This window comes from Mustela nivalis, assembly GCF_964662115.1.
Source record: "Mustela nivalis genome assembly, contig: HAP1_SCAFFOLD_495, whole genome shotgun sequence".
In the NCBI taxonomy this organism is placed as follows: Eukaryota; Metazoa; Chordata; class Mammalia; order Carnivora; family Mustelidae; genus Mustela; species Mustela nivalis.
Window position 1 is genome coordinate 162,365 of NW_028136161.1, and position 17,523 is coordinate 179,887.

Below are 17,523 nucleotides of genomic sequence, written 5' to 3' on the forward strand. Positions count from 1 at the left end.
CGAAATGGCATCTATCAATATCCTGGCTTTGGTTCAAGGGAGAGTTCTGGTTCTAGAGTGGTGCTGGTCTTAAACTCACCCACAGTTTCACAAATTGCTCAGAGCCTTTGGAGGTGAGTAGTTGATCTTTTTGAGGAACATGTGTCTGGTAGTCCAGATCATTCTAGGGTTCTAGGACTTTCTCAGCCCCCTCCAGACTGGTGGGGCTTCCATTAATCTCTGGTCTTAATGGAAAGTAGACCTGCTTCAGGGTCCTGGCAAAGTTGTTCCATACAAATTGGTTCCTCTCCAATCTTTTTATATATACATTATTTCTTTCTAGAACAGTTTTTCTATTCTTTGCCAATTGTCTGTCTTTTTAAAAATGCATAAAGGAGGGGCACCAGGGTGGCTCAGTTGTTAACCATCTGACTTCTGCTCAGGTCATGAGCTCAGGGTCTTGGGGTTAAGCCCCATGTCAGGTTCCCTGCTCTGCACAGAGCCTGCTTTTCCCTCTCCCTCTGCTACCCACCCCCCCCCCCCGCTTGTGCTCTCTCACTCTCTCTAGCAAATAAATAAAATTTTTAAAAAAATAAATCCATCTATATCCCTACCTCAATAAATATTTTGATACATTTTTATGCTGGGTAAGATTTCAAGGGTTTTATGTTTGTTTATACATTCCTCTGTTACTGGACTTTCATGTTATGGTTTGAGGCAGTTATAATTTAGGCATAATAATAAAACTGTTATGAACTTTCACATGCTGATCATTCTATAGACATATTGTGTAAATAACTATGAATAGAATGACTGTCCATAGGATTTATATTTAATCTTATAAGTGGAAGTCAGCTATTCAAAGTGGTGGTGCAATTTTTCATTCCCACAGCTACATGAGACTTCCAAGTGTTTTTTGTGAGATTTCAGACATTCTGACTTTAGACCTACAAGTAGATACACAAGGTATCTCATTGTATACTGATTTCTTTCCCTCCTGACTAATGAGTTATGCCTCTTGTCATGTGCTAATGAACCATTCATATATCTTGTTTTGTGAAGTTTCTGTCAAGTTTTTTGGCCAATTATTTTATTGTATTAATTATCTTCTCAGACTACATGATATCTAATTCTAGAGAAAAGTCCTTTGTCAGAGATAAACATACTTCTATACTGTGGCTGCCCTTTATGTTCTCTTAAGGTTGTCTTTTCTTCGAGAGTTACATATAGAAACGGTAAGATAGATATATTCATTTTCATATCCAAAGAAATGATTCATTGCTTACTTCAAGCTTGCAAAATTATATGGTTGATTTTTTTTTTGAAAATAGAAGAACCACTTAGTGAATTTCAGGGTTTTAAAGGTTTTTTTTGTTTTTTTTTTGTATTTAAACTGTTTCAACAGGTATATTGACATATAATTTCCATGCAGTAAAGTATATATAATTAAAGTCTCACATTTAATAAGTTTGAACATATATATGCATCACCCCAGTAGTGGGTATATCTATCACCCCCAAAAGTTTCCTTGTGCTTCTAGCAATTCCTCCCTCATACTCCCACCTCAGGAAACCACTGATTGGCTTTCTGTAACAATAGAATTATATGCAATTTCTGAGGATTTATATAATGAAATAATATGCTATGTACATGTTTTGCTCTTTGCTCTGATGTCTTTTTGCTCAGACTAATTATCTGAGAAAAAAATCTTTTTCTTACCCATTTTGTTATGTATGTGAAGAGATTACTCTGTAAAACTGAATAATATTCCATGAGCTGGGTATGTCACAATTTGTTTGGGTCACTAACCTGTGGATGGATTTGAATGACAATGAAAAATAAGAGTTTCAAATAAAATGAAATAAAATAAAATAACCATTAAAAAATAAGAGTTGCAATCAATAGATTTTTTAAATATATCTTTTTTTTTTTCATTTGAGTGGAATGTTGATGGCCAATGGTAAGTATAGGTTTAATATTCTGATGAATTTCCCAACTGTTGGGGTGCTTGGGTGCCTGAGTTGGTTAGCATCTGGCATTGATTCTGGCTCAGGTCATGATCTCATTGGTGGTGAGACAGAGCCCCAAGTAGGGCTCAGCGCTCAGCAGGGAGTTTTCCTGAGATTCTGTCCCTCTCCTTTTCCCTCTGCCCCTCCTCCACTCACTTTCACTTCCTGTCTCTCAAAGAAGTCAGTCTTAAGGGGAAAAAAAGTTTCCAGAATATTTTCTAGAGTAGTAGAATTTAGTCTTCCCATCTGCAGTGTATGAGAAATCTAGCTCCCTCACATCCTTGCCAATAATTGGGATGGAGTTCCTTTTCATTTTTGCCATTTTATTGGCAAATAATGGTTTAAATTGTATTTTCCCAAGGACTAATGATATAGATCTTGTCATGCTGTTATATACCTTCCATATATATTCTTTGCTGAACTGTCTTTATGCATCTTTTACCCATTTGATTTTATTATTTTAATTTTTAAAGGTTTTATTTTTTCATTTGAAAGAGAGAAAGAGAGCAAGATCAGGGGTGTGGGGCAGGGTGAGGAGGGCAGAGGGAGAGAACTCCCTGCTCATGGGAGATTGAGAGAGGGCGGCAGGGGCTAGATCCCAGGACGCTGAGATCATGACGTGAGCCAAAGGCAGCTGCTTCACCAGCTGAGCCACCCAGACACTTTTATTTTACACATTTTAAATTGGATTGTCTTCTTATTGACTTTTGAGAGTTCTTTCAATGTTGTATTAGGAGACCTTCCTCAGGTATGAAATTCATAACTGCTTTCTCCCTATGTGTGACTTGACTTTGCATTCTCTCACCAATGGCTTCTGAAGAGACGAAGTTTTAACTTTTGATGAAATCCAGTTTATCAATTTGTTCTTTCAAAAATCACAATTTTGGTGTAATATCTAAGAAAACAATGTCCAGGAGCACCTGGGTGACTCTGTCGATTAAATGTCAGCTTTTGGCTCAGGTCATGATCCCAGGGTTCTGGGATACAGCCCTGCATCAGGTTCCTTGCTCAGTGGGGGGCCCATTTCTCCCTGTCCCTCTGCTTCTCCCCTGCTTGTGCTCTCTCTTTCACTCTGTCACATAAATAAATAAAATCTAAAAGAATAGAAATCATTGTCCAACTTAATGTTATAAGGATTTTTTTAAAGGTTTATTTATTGGGGCGTCTGGCTAGCTCAGTTGCTTCCTCATCTGCCTTCGGCTGAGGTCATGATCCCAAGGCCCTGGGGTTGCCCACACCCCCCCTTCGCCCTTCCCTCCCCAGATTGGGTTCCCTGCTCAGCGGGGAGCCTGCTTGTCCCTCTGCCTGCCCCATTTTTTTAACTTTTAGAGAGACTGACTGAGACAGAGCATGTGGAGAAAGGGACAGTGGGAGAGAAATTAAAGCCGACTGCCCACTGAGAGCACAGCCAACTCTGGGATTGATCCCACAACCCACGAGATCAGGATGTGAGTCAATATCATGGGTCACATGAGCCACCAACTGGGTGACCCACATGCTCCTAAAGATTTTCTCCTATGTCTTCTTCTGAAAGTTTTAACATTTTAGGGTATCAATTTAGGCTCATGCTCTATATTAGCCTAATTTCTGTATAATGTAAGTTATGGATCCAATTTTATGTATTTATTTTTATATGCATACCCATGTCATGTCCATATTCATGTGTTGAAAAGATTACACTTTACCCCTTGTTGAAAGATTATATTTTTTAAAAAAATTATTTATGTGGGGGTGGCAGAGGAAGAGAAGGAGAATCACAAGCAGACCCCCTTTTAACATGGAGCCTGATGAGGGACTAGATCCCAAGGATCTTGAGATCATGACCTGAGTCAACATCAAGAGTCAGATGCTTCACCAGCTGGGCCACCCTCGTGCTCTAAAAGATTATGTTTTTTTACAGTGTCTTGCTTCTTACATTTGTCAAAAATCTGTTCACTATATAAGTATTAGTTTGTTTTTGGATTCTGTAATCCATTTCATTGATCTACTTACCAGTCATATGCCAGTACCAATCTGTTTTGATTACTATGATTTCAGAATGGTTCTTCAAATCAGGTACAGCTAACCCTAAAACTAGGTTCTTTGCTTCACAAGTGTATGGCCATATGATGTCATTTATATTTTTATATGAATTTTAAAATCAACGGGTCACTTTCTACCAAAGACACGGGCTGAGATTTTGAGAGAGATTGAATTGAATGTATAGATCAAGTGGGGAAAATTGATGTTTGAACAGCATTGAATCTTGCCACCCCCAAATAAGGAAGTTCTCTTCATTTTCTAAGGCTTCATTCACTTCTCTGTGAAATATTTTGTGATTTTCAGTCAGATCTATCCCTCAGTATTTCAAGCTTCATGCTATTACAAATGATACCGCTTTTCACCTTTCAGTTAGGCACTGCAATCACATAAATCACACCTGAGTTTTATACATTGATGTTGGGTCTTGATGCAAGCAAATGCATTTCAGATTCAAGCTGGATCTGGCAGTGACCGTATCTTTGGAGATTTAGGTATTTGTCAGGTGAGAAGGATCTGATTCCATTCCCTTGCACTTTTCTCAGCAGCCAAATGAAAAGGAATAATCCAACCCAAATCCAGTCGTATGCCAGGGAAGATTGTCCAGAGTCTTGTGGACAAATGGATGCAAAATGTATTGTATGTCCATTAATACACTTTCCTTGAGAGTAACCATTCAGTTGGCAAGGCTGCCAATTTATCTTGTGTGTAGCTGTAACACCACAGTTGCAAAATTTAGAGACTGATGTTCCCACTTATTATTTAATTTAGTCTTCAGTAATCTATTGCCGGCATTATGTACTGCCAGAAAATTTGGAACAGTATTCAATGATATATCCATCAAATGCCATGAGTTTGTGCCCAAATCTGATTTTTCTCATTTCTGATGTGGTCTATTATAGGATGGCACCAACAGCATGAAAATAAGTAATAGTGACAGGCTGAGGGGTGTGTGTGATCAACTTGTGTGATCACTTATGTGACTGAGTTGTGTGACTCAGTTGCCTTATGAGACAAAGGCTTATACTCCAGATCTGAAGTAGGTGTCCACTGCCATCTGTCTGTAAGCATCAGGTCTGGATTCTGCAACAGAATCTGCAGTCCTTTGTGTCAGCTCCATTTCCCCAAGGAAGAGTGAAGATGTTTGACTTAAGTAATGATTGGTGTGTGTAGCATATTTAAGATACATCTTTAGTCATTGGACTTAACATCCTATCAGGTAAAACTTGCTCACCTGCATAACTCACAAGGTCACATTCCCTGGGTCTCAGGTAACAGGTCTCAAAGAAATCAAAGCATCCATTCAGTGTTAGGTGTCTCATAAAGTTCACCCTGATGGGTTAACATGTGGCTCACAAACAGCTTTAAATATTTTTGCTTTAGGTTTGCTTAATGGTTTTCTAAATTCCAATTATGTGAATGACTTTTAGATGAGTTTTTTTAAGATTTTATTTATTTGACAGACATAGATCAAAAGTTGGCAGAGCAACAGGCAGAGGGAGGGGGGAAGCAGGCTCCCCACTGAGCAGAGAGCCAGATGCGGGGCTCTATCTCAACCCTGAGATCATGACCTGAGCCAAAGGCAGAGGCATAACCCACTGAGCCACCCGGGTTCCCCCCTGGCCAGTTTTTGTTTCCCAATGCTCTGCCAATTTCACTGGACCTATGAGTCAATATAAACATAGATTTATTCCAATTTGTTTATAACCAACTGATCATTGTGTAGATGACATACAATTCCATACATTCTTTCCTTTACCTGTTTGTTTTTTGATGCCAAAATGATATATTACTCGCCTCTTCTGCTCTCTGTTGGAAAAAAAAATTAAAAAATCTGCTTTACCTTGTTGTTCATCAAAATCATCATAGGATGTGTTTAAACCTGCATATTTGTGAGCATTGTTATTTTTTAAAGATTTTATTTATTTTAGAGAGAGTAGTATGATCTGGGAGAACAGAGGGGGATGGAGAGGGACAAAGAAACTGAAGTAGATTCTGTGCTGAGCATGGCACCCAACTCAGTGTTGATCCCACTACCACCAGCTCATGACTGAGCTGAAACCAAGAGTCAGATGCTTCACTGACTGAGCCACCCAGGTGCTCCTCGATATCTATGAATAGAAAAGTCACTTTTGTTTGAAGCCAATAGTGGATAACCTGTGAAAGAATGACTGCAATTCATGGACTAATCTTTTAGTGTCCATTGAATCCAAAATTGTGCTAGACATGTTTTCCCAAGATTGTGTAATGTTACCATGAGCCAGCCCACCTGCAACTTCAAGCCCCAAACCTTCTTCTCCAAGACCTAGGAGACACTGTCACAAACTCAACCCATCCCCTTCTTGGGCCACTGCCCAAGTTATCTGTTCTATTGCATGACCCTACAGGCAGAGTAACTTTCCATTTATGTGCATTAAGAGCATCCTGTTTCTGTACAACCAATGGAAGTAAGTGGTTTGCTTTGTTATTTGGCACCTAGAGCCATGATTAGGGTCAGATTTGTAAGGGCATAACTCCCTTCAGTAAGAATGGACATCTCCAACCCTTATCCAAACATCCTTGATCCCTCTAAGCCCACACTTTCTTGGAAGACATCCACCATGAAGGCAGCTCCAAGGTTGAAACTAGGGGACTGGGGCAGAGCTTCATGGTCGCATCCTCCTCCTCTGAGAACTGGGTGTTTCCAGCAGTACAAACAAATCCCAATCTGTCCTGTGGGGCTCCTCGGCAGGGGCACAGGTTCACTATGGACTAAGTTACTCTCCTGGTCCTCCGTGCTCAGCTCAGGCAGTTCCTTGCAGAGTTGGATGCTGGTGTATTCATTCCTCAGGTTCCCCTGATTTTTCTGAACTCGAATGGTCCTTATTCTTCCGTCCCTTTGCAACCACGTGCTCCACCATTGCCTTGTCTTTCTTTGTGTTATTCTCATCCCGCAAACCTGCTGATATCCAGTCTTCCATCTGCTCCCTCTGTTCTCTGCTTTCAGTGTGGACTCAGCTCAGGTTCCTGCAGGAGACACACAGAGAAGGGACCAAGTCGGGTCTCAGCTGCAGTCCCCAAAGCTTTGGAACAGGCACCTCAATTACTCGTGCACTCAGAGAAACTGAGCAGGAAGGGACTTTGGAGAATTTGAATATCAACCTTATCTTACACATGAGGAAATTGAGGCCCACAGATATTGGGAGAATTTTGCAAACTACCCTTCCAGCTGATAGCAGCAGAGCCCCCACATAGGCCTCGGCTGCAAGCTTCCCTGTTGAGGCTCCTACACACCCTCCAGAAACCTACATCTGAATTTCAGGGGACACTGAAATTTAAAGTTTAACTTAAAAATAAATAATTTTGAAGAGACTTTGGATCAAATGTAGGTATTTCCACTGTTTAAAATACCAGAAGGGCCTATCTGGGGACAGATCTTTTCTCACAATTATATAATGCTATTACTTATATTCACTTTTAAATCACTGGCTAAGAGATTAGGATAACATAACAGAAAAGTATTAAATAATATTTATCATAATCACAAGTAAAATGCACTTATGTGTTTATCTATAAAATATCTAACTCCAGTGTCAAAGTTCATTTTCCTGAGACTGGCACTTGGTCTGCCTTGCTCACTCCATGTCCCCAGTGATTCCTGCCCAGTGAAACATTCACTAAATACTTGTCCAGTGGATAAATAACAGTTTCCAGCAATAACCATAGTTTACTGATCTCTAGTCCCAACCATATTTTCATTCAAACCCTATCCCAGGTCTGTGCTGAAGTAAGAACAGCACAGCCTTAAGAAAAGCAGTGTGATATCCCAATGCCACATATGCTTTAGTGGACGATATAATTACCTCTTTGAGCATATTTATCTCAGGTACGATGGAGTGTGTAGGATATAAATTAGAGAAGGCAGCATGAAGCACGGGAATGTTAGATGTGAAATGGGATATCATGTAACAGACAGGGCTCCCATCCCTGGGCACCAGCTGCAGAGCTAAAGAACGCCTCCATCAGAGTCACTGTGGTGCCTGTTCCATTCCCCTGGGGGTAAGGCCTTCATAGCTGCACTTCAGACAAAAAATTGAAGGAGAACCTCAGGTATGGACAAAGTCCATTTTAATCAAATGGCTGAGGATGGAGACTCTGAAAGACCCAATGCTCACAAGACTAACTGCTTTGAGCAGACCATGTCCTTCATCTAAGATGGCTTTCAGTGGGGTGATGGGGACATTTCCAGGAAGGGCTCCTACCTGATGTGAGTTCTGCTTCCACAATTTGGGTCTGTAGGGCTTCTGCTGCCCTGTAGGTTTCCTCCTCTGTTCTAATTGCTGGGAATGTCCACCCTCAGCGGGGGCCATTCCTTTGTGAAGGCCTCCGTAATTTATTCTCCTCCTGCAGAAGAGACAGCAGAGATCGGTTCTGGGGCTCCACAATTCTAGCCTTCTCCTAAGGCACATGGGTAAGCTGAAAGAGTCATGACAGATAGAAATCTGGTCAGGGAAGAGGATCCCAGATGAGTGAGTTGGTGCGGGCAGCCCCTCCTGGGGGACAGAACCACAACAACGTCACTATCAGACCTGTTCAGGTGGGGACAACATACCAACCATTAAGGGGAGGATGCTGTATGAGAAGGAAGTGGAAGAGCCAGAGACCTATGATAGAAAGGAAAAAATAATAATTAAATAAAGATGCAAACAAATGGGAGCCCAGAGGCAAAACCTCATGTCTTGAGACCTTGAAACCTAAGCAAGGAATTCCTGCTGAATTTTGTTTGGGAGGCTTTCCAAATTATTTTGGATCAGTGACCTTTTAATATCTTCCATTTTGCCTCTTTTTCAGATAGAACCTGAACAAATGTTATTCTTTATGTGTCTCACTATTGCACTTGGGGAGGAGTGCAAATCAATGGTTCTATAGTTTCACAGGTCCACAGAGAGATGGCAATTGTACTCTGCACTTAATGGACACCTTCAGGAATCATCCACACCTGATATAAGTGATTCAGATGTGATTTTGGAATTTTGAGCTGATTACACAACATTTCTTTTTCTACTTTGAACTCATGCTGCCATGGGATAAAACTTGGGAACCTAGGGATAAGGTAAATGTATTTTGCATTTGGAAGGGACATGTATTCCTGAACCCAGAGGCTGGACTATAGTGAAGAGAAGTTAAAATGGATTCCAAATATGTCTCCCCCAAATCCCTGAACTTGTTAGAATGACGAGACATTGCTCCCATGGCGATGTTGTTATATAGGATGGCTGACTTTAAGATGGGAAGATTATCTGGGTGGACCAGATCTAATTGCATGACCCCTTATATATGAGAGCTTTCTCTGGCTAGCAGAAGACAGAATCAGAGTGAATCATGAGAAGGACTCAGCATACAATTACTTGTTGGACAATGGAAAAGGCGCCATGAAAAAAGAATGTAGGCAGCTTCTAGATGCAGAGCATGGCCTCTGGTTGACAGTCAGCAAGAAAACAAGGACTTCAGTCTTACAACCACAAGCAAATGAATTATTTTTTCACTTATTTTAATTTTTTAATTTAAACTCAATTAATTAACATATATTATTAGTTTCAGAAGTAAATGTCAGGGAGTCATCAGTCTTATATAATACCTGGTACTCATTACATCACATACCCTCCTTAATGCCCAGCACCCAGTTACCCCATCGCCCCACCTATCTCCCACCAGTAATCCTGTTTGTTTCCTATGATTAAGACTCTTTTATGGTTTATCTCCCTCTCTGGTTTTGTCTTGTTTTCTTTTTCCCTCTCTTCCCCCATGATCCTCTGTTTTGTTTCTTTAATTCCACATATCAGTGAGATCATATAATGGTCTTTCTCTGACTTATTTCACTTAGCATAATACCCTTGTCCCACCCATGTTGTTGCAAATGGCAAGATTTCATTTTTTAATGGCTGCATAATAGTGTGTGTGTGTGTGTGTGTGTGTGTGTGTGTGTGTGTGTGTATCACATCTTTTTTATCTATTCACCTGTCTGTGGATACCTGGGCTCTTTCCATAGTTTCGCTATTGTAGACATTGCTGCTGTGAACATTGGGGTACAGGTGCCCCTTTGGATCACTACATTGGCATCTTAGGGGTAAATACCCAGGAGTGCAATTGCTGGTCATAGGGTAGCTCTGTTTTCAACTTTTTGAGGAACCTATATACTGTTTTCCAAAGTTGCTGCTCCAGCCTGCATTCCCATCAACAGTGTAAGAGGGTTCCCCTTTCTCTGCATCCTCACCAACATCTGTCCTTTCTTGACTCATTTTAGCCAATTTTCAGCCATTCTGACTGGTGTGAGATGGTATCCCATTGTGGTTTTGATTTGTATTTCCCTAATGCCAAGTGATGTTGAGCACTTTTTCATGTGTCTGTTGGACATCTGGATGTCTTCTTTGCAGAAATGTCTGTTCATGTCTTCTGCCCATTGCTTGATTGGATTATTTGTTCTTTAGGTGTTGAGTTTGATAAGTTCTTTATAGAATTTGGATACTAGCCCTTTATCTGATAAGACATTTGCAAATATTTTCTCTCATTCTGTCAGCTGTCTTTTCGTTTTGTCAACTGTTTCCTTTGCTGTGCAAAAGCGTTTGATCTTGTTGAAGTTCCAGTAGTTCATTTTTGTCCTTGTTTCCCTTGCCTTTGGAGACGTGAAACAAATAAATTCTACCAGTAACTGTAGTGAGCTTGGAAGAGGAGCCTGAGCATCAGATGCAAACATAACAAGCTGACATCCGGATTTCAGACTTGTGAGGAAACTAGTCACCCAGGCAGAGCAGGTGCACCTGGGAGAGGCATAAAAAGCCTGTCCTTGTCGCTAATCCCCAAAGGAACTTGATCTCCATCCCCTACACGCAAGCCTCCAGATAGGCAGGGAGAATGTGATCCCTGGCGACTCCTGACCCCTGAGGCTGGGGAAGAACCTGGCAGGTGGAAAGCCCCAGGAAGGCCAGAGGGAGGAAAGGCTGTGTGCACACACTTCTGAGAGTTAGCAGGTCTCTTTCCCCAGATGGTTCCAGGGTGTAATGGTGAGCACTCTGGACTGTGAATCCAGCGAACTGAGTTCAGGTCTTGATGGAGCCTTGCCCTTTGTGCCAAGCTGCCACCGCCTTTTGCTTTCCTCTCAGATACCGAGCCAGTGGCACGTGGCACACCTTCCCCCGAGGGTGTCCTGACCTTGCACCCATTCACCTGCATGGGTAGAAAATGACTTCAGTGTGAAACAGCTTTTCTTACCTCTGTCGTGCTGGGGTGAGAATGCAGTTTCTCGGGTCCTGGGTTGGAGCACAAGGTTGAGTGTCTTTCATGTTCTTTTCCTCTGGTCCTTTCCTCTCTCAGCTCCCTGAAGAATCCCAAGTATCTGTTCAGGCCAGTAGGGGTCGTAGTTGTCCTAAACTCAGCCTGGGGCGTCGGTCTAGTTGGTCAACCTTAAACTGCAGGAAATAAGAGATTCTGGCTGAGGATTCTCTGGGCCTCATCTGCTGCCACCCACAGTCTCCCCCTTCTTACTCCCTTGGATCTACTCCACCAAGACACCATAGGAAAAGGAGACCACTATCTTTTCCTTCTATTCACAGAGTCTTTGAAGTTTTAAAGCTTTTGTAGATATTAACAGATTCTCAATTTGTTGGGCTGGAATGGAAGAGAGATAAAATCCTGAAAAGAACTAAATATACTTTGTAAAAGTACCATAAAGTTAGAAGAATAAGACTACCCATTTCTGGAGTTAGTATAAAGCTTCAGTTAGCAAGATATTGTGGGTGAGCAGAGGGATAGACATACAGACCAATAAAACAGAATAGAAGGTCCAGAAATAGGGCTACAGAAATATGTCCACTTCATTATTGACAAAAGTGTAAAAGCAATTCAGTGAAGAAAGACTTTTATTTTTTTTTCAACAAATTGTGTCGGCATAATTTGACATCCATATGAAGAAAAAATCCACCTAAACCATACAGTTTATGAAAAAAAAAAACCATAGAGAATAGACTAAATGTTTTATAGAAGAAAATCTTCATGGAATGGGGTTAGGCAGTGTTTTTAGGGATGTCACTCAAAGTGCTATCCAGAAAAAAGAAATAAATTAATTGTACTTCATTGAAATTAAAAATGTTTTCCAAAAAACAGCTAAAAAAATGAAAAGTTACAGATTGCAAGAAAAAAATCACAAATAGGACAAAAGGCTGGTGACAAGAATAATAATAAAGAAATCTTAAACTAACAATAAGGAAACAAATAATAATGAAAAATAGGCAAAAGACATGAACAGACTTCTCTAGAGGATATAAGCACATAAACATCGTCAAGCATCAGGGAAATGCAAACTGAAACCATAATGAAATAGCATTACACATCTATTAGAATGACAGTACCAAGCATCTGGGATAAGGAGTAACTAGAATTCTCTTAACACTGCTGGTGAGAATACACAATGGTATAGGCACTCTGGAAAAGATTTGGTAGTTTCTCATAAAGTTAAGCATGCAAGTAGTATATGACCTAGCAAACTTGGGTTGCCAGGAATCTGCCTCAAAGAAATGAAAACTAGTGTTCACACAAAAATCTCTACAGGAATATTCATAGCTGCTATATTTGTAAGAGCAGAAGCTACAATCATCCAATGTGGTTCAAAAGGATACCTGATAGACAAAACAGTGGCATACCCACTGGATGGAATATTCTGCAGTAAACAGGAACTGTTGATCTACAAAACAAATCCCAACTCCACCTTGCTGAGTAAAAGAAGCCAGTTTGAAAAGGCTACATACTGTATGGCTTCCATTCTTATGACAGTCTCAGAAAACAAAATAGAGAGATAGATCTATAGATCTCTATCTATATATCCCAGAAATCGATAGAGATATATATATAGCGATGGACAGATCAGTGATTGCAAGGGCTTACCGTTGGCTGTGAGTTGTAACAGTAACAAGATAGCACAAAGAAGGTTTTTGGAGAGATGAAACTGTATGTATTGTAATTATGATGATGACTACACAAATACACATATACGTTAAAATTTATGGAGAATTTGTACCAACAAAAGTCTGTTTCACTATGATAATAAAGACATCAGTGGAAGTCAGACACTACAGACTAAACAAGTGAGATGTGAAAATCTGGGATTTATGCTTCTACCTAAGGGCAGCAAGAATTCCCTTTCGAAGGCAAAGCTGGGTGCTTTTCTTAGAGTCTTACCCATCAATGAAAGTGAGTGGTTCCCGGTGCAGGCTCTTTCCTCCCTCAAAGCGGATCTGGCTCTTTGCTGTCTTTGCCTCCAGTCTCCGGGGTAAGAGTGGGGACTCTGGGCGCTGCAGACCTCGCCTCTGGGCGACTTTTCCGCCTTTCCCCAAGTTAGGCAGGTCTCTCTCTGTCCCTGTTGGGAGCTGAGGCTGGGAGCTCCGCCACGTGGGACCTCCAGAGCCGGATTCAGCTGTTCGCAGTCTTCAGTTTCATTGCGGGAAATCGCACCCTATCTCCAGCTTTACTGGGATGGAAGGTTGTTTAAAGAGGAAAAAGAGCGAGTATTCAAGCCAGGGTTACTAGGGTCGCAAGGTGGAGAACTAACCACTGTACGACCAACGCAGGCCGTGGACAACCTGCTGCGTTGTGGTCAAGATCTATAAACCGACCTAAATAGACTCAGCGTTTTTTAACCAGTTTTGCTTTCAGTGGCTAGAGTTGGTGCCTCTCAGCTTTATTTTCACTCCTCCTCCCTTTGCCCTTTCTTTCTCCTACTCCAGACCGCCCTCACTCCCATCCACTTCCTATGCTCTTCAGCTCTCCTCATCACCTTTCTCCCTGCGCCCACCCGCGTCCCCTAGGCTGAGGCCGCAGCACCACCCTGGGTGGGGAGTTCTGGGTGGTGTCCTCTAAAGGTTTCCATTATCAGGACCTTGACTTGGCTCTAAATCAGCTTCCGGTATAAAAATTTTAAAGAATGGCCGACTTTGAATTTTTTCCATACATGGAATTCTCTAGCACTAAAATTAATCGTCCAAGGTGAAATTCCTCGTGCCTCTCCTGTCCCCTTCAGGCCCCTGCGGCAGAATGGACTCCTTCACGGGGCATTTATTTGGTGCCAAAGTGTCAGGCAATATTGTAAGCGAGGGGCCTGCATTGTGAACAAACCCAAATCCCTGCCCCCATGGAGTCCCCATCTAGTGGCCTCCAAGGGTTGGCACGGTGGAGGAACAGCTGATTATGGTTCTTCAGGCTCGCACCCTCCTCCCCGCCTCCCGCGATCTGGAGGAACTAGAGAAGAAGACCAGGACACGTGAAGTGGAGCATAGAACTGGACAATGGATGACTTCCAACCAAGAGGCTGCGGTTGTCACCAGGGCACCTGATGTTTGATCTTGGGAGTTCACAGGCTGGGCTCCAAGTCACCACCCAAAACTCTTGGCCTCAATATCTCCCGCGCGTTTTCAGGCTTCAGGAGCAGGGAGGGAGGTTAGACCAAACAGAAGAGTTGAGGGTGCCCTAGCTTGGGCACAAAAATCACTTCTCTGTCCCTCTGTACAATGAGACGATTATGGATAATATAATTTCCCCCCAGTTTTACTGAGATTGAAATGAGATACAGCACTTTCAAAGTTTAAGATATACAGTATAATGACTTGATTTACTTATATTGTGAAATGATTACAATTGGGTGAACGTCCATCCTCTCATATAAATAAAAATGTTTTTAAATATATTTTTTCCTTTTGATAAGAACTCATAACAACTACTTAACACCTTTCAAATATACTACACAGCAAGGTTAACTAGAGCCTTCAGGTTGTGCATTCTTGTCAGACTTCGACCAGGAACACAAAACCATAATGTATATAGTATAATTGACCCCCAGCCAAGGAGTGATTACATGGAGTGTCTCTGTGGTACAGTTGGTTAGTGCACTGGGCTGTTAGCCAGAAGGTTGGTGGTTCAATCCCACCCAGGGACGCTTGGGTTTCCGGAGAAGGTGGGTTTCCAACCTTTTCCCTTTCTCTTTAGGATACCAAATTTATGCTTTCTATTTCCCAGGCACCACTAGCAATGAGTCCCCCTTTGAGGAAAATGTTTTGGAGCTCCAGAGCACATATAATCTACAACCGCCCTTACATCTTCCCCTACTTTTCCAAAGCCTGGTTTACAGCTTAACGTATTTGAAACACTGTAAATCCCTAAAACAGAGAACAAGAGAACCCAGCTCACATCCAATGGTGAAGGTACAGGCTCTAGGAGGGAAACTTAATTAGTCCAAAAAAGTTATGTGACTTTTCTGTGCTTCCATTTTTACATGTAAGATGAGTGAAATGGAGTATTTTGCTTGTCCAGAGTTTTAATGAGATGTGTGGGGAAAGCACGTAGCCAATGACTTTCACAAGCAAATGTTCAAAACACATTAGCTCTTACCAGCACCATTGCCATCAGCATTTTCATTACCTGCTTTGTTCTTTTTAGCTAAGATCCGTCTTGATATAAATAAGTCATTATTCAAACAGTCTCTCTAATTGATGATCATGCAATTGGCTCCAATATTGATTATCACACATACTACTGCAGGGAACATGCATATACTAATATGCATTATTATGCCTCTCCTTCTCTCCAGAGTCCCGAACATGGAATTGTCAATCAAAGTTTGTGACTGCCTGCCTAACTACCCTGAAAAGAAAATGTAGGTCATAGTCCCCACATTTTATGAAAATATTCTTTTCTCTAATGTTTTGCCAAATTTGGATAGTACTTACCTGACATTTCGTTTGAACCTATTTTTGCTCACAGTTTTGTAGACCTACAGTGGGAAATTGTTCTGTGCAAGACATCAAACCCAGAATTCCTCCATGAAAAGAGCCAATAATATGAAAAGAGCCAATAATATTCGAGATACAACAATACACTTTAAATTTACACATACATACATATATGGCAAAGGAATTAATTTTGTATTTGGGACACGTTTTTATCAAAGTGATGCATACTCATAAGTTTGTTTAGAAAACAGCAACCCGGGGCTCCTGAGTGGCTCAGCTGGTTAAGCCTCTGCCTTCAGCTCAGGTCATGATCCCAGGTTCTTCAGATCGAGCCCTGCATCAGGCTTTTCAGGGAGCCTGCTTCCTCTTCTCTCTCTCTACCTGCCTCTCTGCCTACTTGTGATCTCTGTCTGTCAAGTAAATAAATAAATTTTTAAAACCCAGCAACCCCCCCTTCACTGTTCCTTGTTTTTCAAATTGTAGATATTATCTCTCACATATCCCTCCAAAATCACCTCCATACCAAACATGCCTCTTCTTGCTTTATCGTCCAGTATATCTGTATCATAATTTTATCAATCAACTATCATATTAACTATGTAATCTCTATATTCATAGTTGGGCCACATAGGATACAAATAGGAGGAACAAAGACCAGTGTTTTCACAGACTCTTTTCTTCAAGTGGATAAATCTGAAGTTTATTTACTCGCCCCACTTCTATTTTCATATTCCAGGGAATTTTCATATTCTAAACACTGGAGGTGATTGATGGAGCTTAGGTCCATGTCCTCACCTTGAGCAAATGGGGGCAGAGTACCTTCATGAATAGTACACGGAAGAAATTATCCAAGAAAGGAACAATTCCAAAAACAAAAGAAGAAGTATCCTGGAGTGCTGGGTGGGCAACAAGAAGGACAAGAAGAAAACTCTATCACTCTGCAATGGATGTGTGGAGTAGAGTATGGATCCAGGGTGAAGGGAAAGGAGTTTTGAGAGATGTAGGCCTTGGATATGCTTCTGTAGGTTGAAACCATACACATATGTGGGACTGTGGAGGGGCTGGGAGTGAAGGAGCATCAGCCTTCCTAGCCTGAAGGGGTGAGGGGCTGTCTTTATCACAAGACAGACGCTGGGCTTGAGCCAGAGCAGTTCAGGTGGGAAAATAAAGGGTAACTTCTCCTTGAAGCAATGTCTGGGGCTCAGGTCTTGGTAAGGGCAGAGGCTCTAGTTGGCCAGGGAAGGGTACCCAAAAATATGCATCAATGCAGTTCCATTAAAAGGATCTCTCCAGTAGAGAAGATGGAGGTCAGAAAGGAAGGTCTGCAATGCTTTGGAGAAAGCCCATTGCTTCACTCTGACTGGTCCCCTTGCTCAGTCCCCTGGCCAGACCCCTAGGATCCACGCTCTGGGAAGGACACAGTCTGCTCAGCCACCACATGTCCAGCAAAGAACTAGTCCTTGGCCATCTTCATGCTCTTGGGTGCCTCGACTCTCTCCAAGCCTGTCCTGCCGGCAGTCCTCTTGCAATGGGAGAGAAGGGAAGGAAATTCTGCTTTCCAGTTAACGCCAGAGAATTCAGTAAGGTCCTAACTTGGTTCCCAATAACTTGCAGGTCTATTTACCCTCCTACTCCGACTTCCACAATTAATAAAAAGAGCAAGGACAACGCCAGACACGCACGTTCGTACTTTGCAGGTAAAGCCAAAGTTCCTGGGGGATCAATGAGATTCAACCAAACGCGGCAGCGCTGCAGAATGAGCC

At 41.7% G+C, this 17,523-nt stretch overlaps 1 long non-coding RNA gene across 1 annotated transcript; it reads right to left on the reverse strand.

The window, feature by feature from the left end:
• Window positions 1–6,429: 6,429 nt before the first annotated feature.
• LOC309857199 lies at window positions 6,430–11,338 on the reverse strand. Its single transcript, XR_014307536.1, has 3 exons — window positions 11,256–11,338; window positions 8,249–8,462; window positions 6,430–7,013 (listed from the first exon to the last, which is right to left on the reverse strand). It is a non-coding gene; the product is annotated as an uncharacterized lncRNA (long non-coding RNA).
• Window positions 11,339–17,523: the final 6,185 nt, after the last annotated feature.